Below are 7,181 nucleotides of genomic sequence, written 5' to 3'. Positions count from 1 at the left end.
CTATTACCCCACCCAGTGTGAAATCTTTTTTTTAATTGAATACACATTGTTCTCAAATACCATCCATGTTTGCATTCAGTTTTCTCTATATCACCCACTTGAGAATAGAAATATTTTATAAGCTTATGACTTAGTTTTTTCCATATGCAGTTCATGAATATCACATTTCATCAGACTGCAATTCCAGCATGACGCACAGCGTCTAGTAGACCCCTGAGGCAACCCCCAACCCCACCCCCCGTGGCATAGCTTTACTCTCATGTACTTTAGTGAATTCATGCATTCCTGTACAAGCTCAGAGCTGTAGTGTCTGTTTGCTTTGGATTATAAACTTTACTGTGCTTACAGCCTTAAGGGGCTACAAAGCCACTGATTAGATGCATCCTGCTGATGCATTCAGTATTGTTTTTCTGGCTTTTTAATTTTTTATTGAGCTTTCTGTACTGAAGGTCAAAAGTTTTATTCTTGTTTATCAGCTTGTGTGTGATGATTTTGAGTAAAAAAAAAAAAAAAAAAAGAAGAGAGAATGGAACTTTAACTTATCTGGTTGTCAGTAAAGATTTTACCATTAGCAAAAATATGCGGACATGTAGAGGCATAAAGGCGTTTAACCAACTAAAAAATTAATATACCATATACTGTATATTAGATCAAAGGTTCTGATTATTGGAATATATACAATAATAGAAATTTTTATAACTATCCATTGATAGAAACAAAAGTTCTGAGTTGGTACTTGTTTATTAATTATTGAATATATACTGAATTGTGACCAGTCAAACAGTTAATAACTACATTCATAATAATAAATGTAGCTTTTTTTAGTGGTTGGTTGAGATTTCCACACTGTGAGCAGATAGAAGAGAGAAAGGTAGAACTTTATCGTTGAACTTTGTTTGGTGTCTCCAAGAAGTCCAATTACAAGTACAGTGGAGTGAAAAAGTGTTGGCTTGATTTCTTTCTTTCTTTTTTTTTATTAGTAAAAGATGTGTTTGTGTTAAGCTGTGTCAGTGTTCTCTTTTACTAATATTTAAATTAGTTTGATGATCTAAAGCATTAAAGTGTGACAAACATGCAAAAAAAATTAGAAATCAGGAAATCAGGGGTCAACACTTTTTCACACCACTTTACTTGTAATTTGACTTCTTGTAGATGCTACACTTAAAGTTAAAAATGAAGTTCTACCTTTCTGTCTTCTGTCTATCTGCTCACAGTGGTGATCTCAACCAACCACTAAAAAACGTTACATTTATTATTATGAACCAACACTTTTTTACACCACTGTAGCATTGTGCAAATACACAAAATGCAGGTAAATATGTTAACGATAGACAGAAGGGAAATAATTAAGCTGTGAGCAGTAAATATGTGCAGAAACTGTTGAGCAAAGAACAGTACGAATAGTAAATGACACTATTGTACCTGTAATCCCAGTGTGAGAGCAACACCACTGGACTGCCTGAACTGCATTGCAACAACACACTGCATTAGCTTTTATAGTATTGTGTTTCTGTTGTATTTGGAGCGTAACACTTCAGCTCATACTCTGTTAAAGTGATTGTAATGCAACAAGAAGCTTCTTTTGTTGTTGGTTGCTTTTCTCTGGATAGCCGTTATCTATCCTTTCATCTTGTTCTTTTGGCAATAATAAAAAAAAAAGGAACATGTACGTCTCACAGTTCCACTGTTGCAGTTTCCATGACTACATATTAACCCTGCTAACCTTGGCACAAACAGCATTTATGAATGTGTGTGCATGCTCTGTAAGTGACTGTACCTCCCACGCTAGGCCCACACGTCTCTCTCTCTCTCTCTCTGTGCTACACACACCTTCCTCTCAGCTTCCCATGTGGTTCTGCTCCGTCTTCCAAATTTTCCAGCCTGTAAACAGACTTGGGTAAATTACTGAAGAAGCATAATCCGGAACTGATTACAAATGATTGATTGATTGATTGATTGATTGATAGATAGATAGATAGATAGATAGATAGATAGATAGATAGATAGATAGATAGATAGATAGATAGATAGATAGATAGATAGATAGATAGATAGATAGATGTAAGTATATGTAGGAAGACATAGAGTAAACTTTAGATTAAATGTCTCAAGATGATGACTGCTTATCAAAAGCATACTTTAACACAGCAGCAATAATCATGGCGATATGTAGTACGGATCTCAGCAGGTTAGTCAGCTATAAATATCTGAGTGCTATTGCTGTACATGTACATACTGTATTAGTGCATTAACACATCATTTAGGTTTGATCTACTGCCATAAATTACACACCACTAGCATTGTGTTAGTTATAGTGTTAGCTGTTTTGGAGCCAATAAGAATAATGTATACACTTCATTATGAATGAACTATGACCCATAAAACTATCCACATCAAAAATGTACTCAGTAATCAAATCTGTGATTGATATGGGTTTCGAATTGTGGTACATAATGGATCTCACATGTAATTTGTTACTGCTTCTAACAACATTTAGAAAAATTTAAATTTAAGATAGCTTTCAAGCTTGATATGGCGAGGCTGGTAGTCAGTATGTGTTTGTAAGAATATGTCAAGGACAACAAAATTGCTCTTCAATCTCTCCATTGACATATAAATTAATGGTTTATTCTGGGTCAAGGCCAATATGGCAAATGTTAAGCTTTTAATAGTCTAATGACAAATCACTGCTCAGAACATTAGCAAGTATTAAACAAATCCTGGCACCCCTGTAAGCTCCTGTACACCATAAGGTAAAATCATGATAATGATTCAATTGTGTGATGTAAAATTCAACACAAAATAAATGTGGATGTATTAAAAAAGTTTTCAAAAATATGTTTGTGCGCAATAGTAATTATTTGGTTAGCTGCCACACTTCATGCAGCCCAACAATGAGAGCAAGCTCATAAATGCCACCAGGATTAATAGAGCAAGGCCCTGGCTCTTTTTTGCCATGCAACAGAAGCCGAGTGCTGGCATCCTACACCCCCCAAATCTCACCCATCTGCTTATATTGCATGTATATTAGCGAATGCACACATTTTTTTATTATTCTTTGTGAGTTTTATATAAAAGAGCTGCAGTTTGTCCTACGCTGGGACACCAACTACAAACACAGGATCTGGAGTGCTGCACACGGCACATCCAGCTCACTTCCACTTTGCCCCCCCTTCCCTCTGTTTTCCTTCCTCTGATTAAGTCTTGAGACATCAATAATATACATCACAGTGAGGAAAGAAGATCAGCTGCAACTAATGACATGCCCAGACCTCAAGATCTACAACAGGATACAGTTAACCACTGTGTTAACTATTGAGTTAGGAAACCGCTGGTGAGTTTTGCAACATTTGCTTACCAAAGAAAAGTTCTGTTCTTTTTCTACAAATGATCAGTGTTTCCTTAGTATAATCAAAACATGTCTGAAGAAATTCTAAATGTGGGGCCTTTTGTAATTAAATAGTGTTTGACTGAGAGCTGGAGAATGTGTGAGTGTTTTCAGTTCCACGGCAGCCATATTTGGAAGCCGCCGTGGCAGCAGGGAATCAGATCCTAATTTACTTAAGTAGAAATGTAAAATGAGTATGTTTGGAGTAATATTTAGGCAGGGAATTTGCACTTTTACTCAAGTGCAGAAACGATTGACTTCCTCCACCACTGTTTTGTACTGTACTATACTGATTAATGTGGATATTTAGGCACATGTGCTCACACGCTAAATGAGATAATCGGATTTAATCATTGGACATTTGCAAATTTATCAACCATAAAAGAAGAGGGTTTTTTTTGTTGTTGGAATGAAAGCCTGGAGCTACTGGAGCTGTCATGGATAATGTTATCGGCTCACATTCTAGACAACTTGTGCCATTTTTAATTGAGCAAATCCCAGAGGGAACCTGTTGATGCCTTTTCCGTTAACATTTATCTTAAATGTCATCTGAACAAAACTGTTACTGACTCTAATCTTTCCCTTTGATGCATCTTGAGATTGAAAAAAAAATAAATATAAAAGACTTTCATAAGAAGTGAGTTTCGACTTGGTAAAACAGTTTTGACCTCAGTAGAGAAGGACAGACAGTTGAGCTCTCTGTGGTTAAGACAAAGCGGTTAGAATGTCAGTGGAGTGGAACAGCAACAGAACACTCAGTGAGCACTGGAGCACGCGACAAGGGGCGCTCTGACACGCTTCACCCTCTGTTGCCTCCTGTAAGGATTTGTTATGAAACTTGCCAACCTCCTGCCTTTTCTACAGAAGAGTGGATTAAGTGTGAATGCTTTAGATATGCATGACAGGAATGGCGACTGCACTAAAACCTTTCCCTCCTGTAAAGTCAGGTTTAAAAATAAATAAATCAGCAGAGGATAACAAGGGTAGCACATTATCACTGAGCAATAGGATGGATTTATGAAAAAAAAAGGAATTTCCACTCTGTTTCTCATTAAAGTGGGGCACACCAAGCCAAAAACAATAAAAACTATAAATGCCCCAAATTCATAATTTCTTCAGACATATTTTGCTTATACTTGGGAAACACTGGTGATTTGTAGCAAAAGAACAGGTTTTTTTTTTTTTTGTAAGAAAACATTGCAAAACTCTCCACCAGTTGAAGTAAATGTTCACAGTGATTTTTTCTCTAATGTTACCAAGCCTTTTTTTTACTGTTTGATACTTGGTTGCCAAACTGATTATGTTCTCATTTTTGTCTTGTCTGCCTTAGTCAGGTTTATTTGCTGTTTGCCTAAACTTTGCCTGTTCTTGACCATGCTGCTGATGATTCATTTGGGTTTGTCTGCCTTCTCTTTTATAAAAGCCTGTGTTTGCATGTCTGAGACTGCTTTACATGGCACAAGTAAATAACTAGTACAAGTACAAAATACTCACTTTTTAATGTACTCAAAATAAAATTACTGATCTACAGTATATAAACTATATATATATATATATATATATATATATATATATATATATATATATATATATATATATATATATATATATATATATATATATATAGGGGGAGTTAAGGCGCTGGGTTGCCGATCGGAAGGTCTGGGGTTCAAGCCCCGGTATCGCCAAGCTGCCGCTCTTGGGCCCTTGAGCAAGGACCTTAACCCTCTATGCTCCGGGGGTCCCTTACGAGGGAAATACCAAGGTCCGTGACGTGGGAGTGACGTGGGGCCGCCTTCCCGTGGGCTCACCACCTGCAGGAGGGACCGTAAGGGACGGTGCTGTGAGGATTGGGCAGCAGTCGAAGGCGGGGGCCTGCTTAGACTGCTGCCCCCGCGACCCAAATTATGGATAAGCGGGAGAAAATGAATGAATAAATGAATATATATATATAATATAATAATATATATAATAATATATTATATTATATATATAATATAATATATAATATAACATAAATTTATAGATACAGTACAAAGTGGGGTCCTTGCTCCATGCAACATAGAAACATAGAAACATAGAAACATGTATTTATTTACACAAGTTATGTATTCATATTTTTCTGTAATGTTGTGGAGTAGAAAGTAAAATATTAGGCACTAGAATCTAGTGAAGTAAAGGTTCCCAAAATGAAAATACTTTATAAAGTGAAGATATTTGGAAAATGGACTTAAGTACAAAAAAGGAGTATAAACATGTTAGTGTCCAACACTGAGCATAATACAGTAGCATGTAATCTCTGATGATTAGTGCAATGCAGGAGAATGTTAGCTGCTAGCTAGTTAGCACAGTTGCCAAAATAACAGTTTTACAAATCAGTAATGTCCATGAGTGGGTCTGAATATATTTGACACAGACAACAGAAACTAAACAGACTGGAGATTGCAATGGCACAAATCTGTTTCGAGGTACGTCTGAACATATAACTTGAAAGTAATATGAATGCATGTCCACTTGGGCTGAATCATCACTGAATTCATGTGTTTGCTTGACCAGCTGTGTGGATAACCCAGTTTTGCAGCCAAAATATTACATTTCAGTCTTTCATTTTTGCTGCATAAATGGAACACAGACCAAGCCCCAGTTCATTTTACAAGAATTTACAGAAATAGCTTGTTACAGTGGAGGAAGTGGTAGCTCAATAATTACAGCTCTGGGTTAGAGATGAAAAGGTCACACACCAGCACTGCAATGCTGCCATTTTTGGGCTCTTAAGCAAGACCCTTAAACCTTTCTGCTCCAAAGGTGTTGTATCATAGATGACGTCATGCTCTGACCTCATCTTCTTAAAAAGCTGGAAGAAAACCTGTGCTGTAGTGTTTTTAAGTGACAAAGCTACTCTCCCCTTAATGTTATTAGATGGTCCAGTTAGAGAAATTTCCATTTTGCCAAACCCTCTTAACCCACAGGATAAGTGACTTCAATTAAACAGAAATTAAACAGAGGTTTTGGTCTAAAGTATTCTGTTTGCTTATAACATAAACTGCTTAATGCCGTGTTTCAGCTCCATCTCCATCTTCCAAATCTAGCCCAACAAATGTGGCCTATTTTCTTCTGTGTTCTAATTTTGCTTGTACATTTCCTCACTGCTCTGACCACCTAGATGCTTTTGAAGTATGCCTAGTGTCTTATCTTTTTAATCAGGAAAAAACATTACTGAAGATATTTGATCCCAGGTTACACATTACTCTCCCATGTAGCCCTGGTTCCTGCTGACATTTTGTTCAGTTTTGACAAAAAAATCAATCCATCACCACAGACACAGACCATGTTCTATATTTATTCTCCGTTTCCATGGGTATGTAATGGCCATTTATTTTTTTATGATAGCTCCCTATTGAAGATAAGATTGAGACATGGACTTGAAAGATAACTAAAAGCCTTTTGCCAGAACAATTATGACCCAAACCCACATGTTGACATTTCCAGACACCAATGATCTCTGGTTTCTATCAAAGGCCATCCATCCATTTCAACCATATCAACTGATACATGGGCAGTGTAGGTGGCTGCCATGTGTGCATTTTGTTTGGTTAACAGATAAGCCTTGTCGGTGGCCACAAGCAACACAGTGTCTATTACACTGGACCTATTTACATCCTGTTGCTGTTTAAACAAACTTTGTTAAACATTTGTGAGCACATATATGCTAATCGTAATATTATACTTGCATCTTTATATATGAAAAAAGCATATACAGTATATATAATTTATACTGGAGAGTTTTATTACT

The sequence above is a fragment of the Silurus aristotelis genome, assembly GCF_946808225.1.
Source record: "Silurus aristotelis genome assembly, chromosome: 8".
Classification (NCBI taxonomy): Eukaryota; Metazoa; Chordata; class Actinopteri; order Siluriformes; family Siluridae; genus Silurus; species Silurus aristotelis.
The sequence above is the reverse complement of the archived record's forward strand: the minus strand, read 5'-3'. Positions refer to the sequence as shown.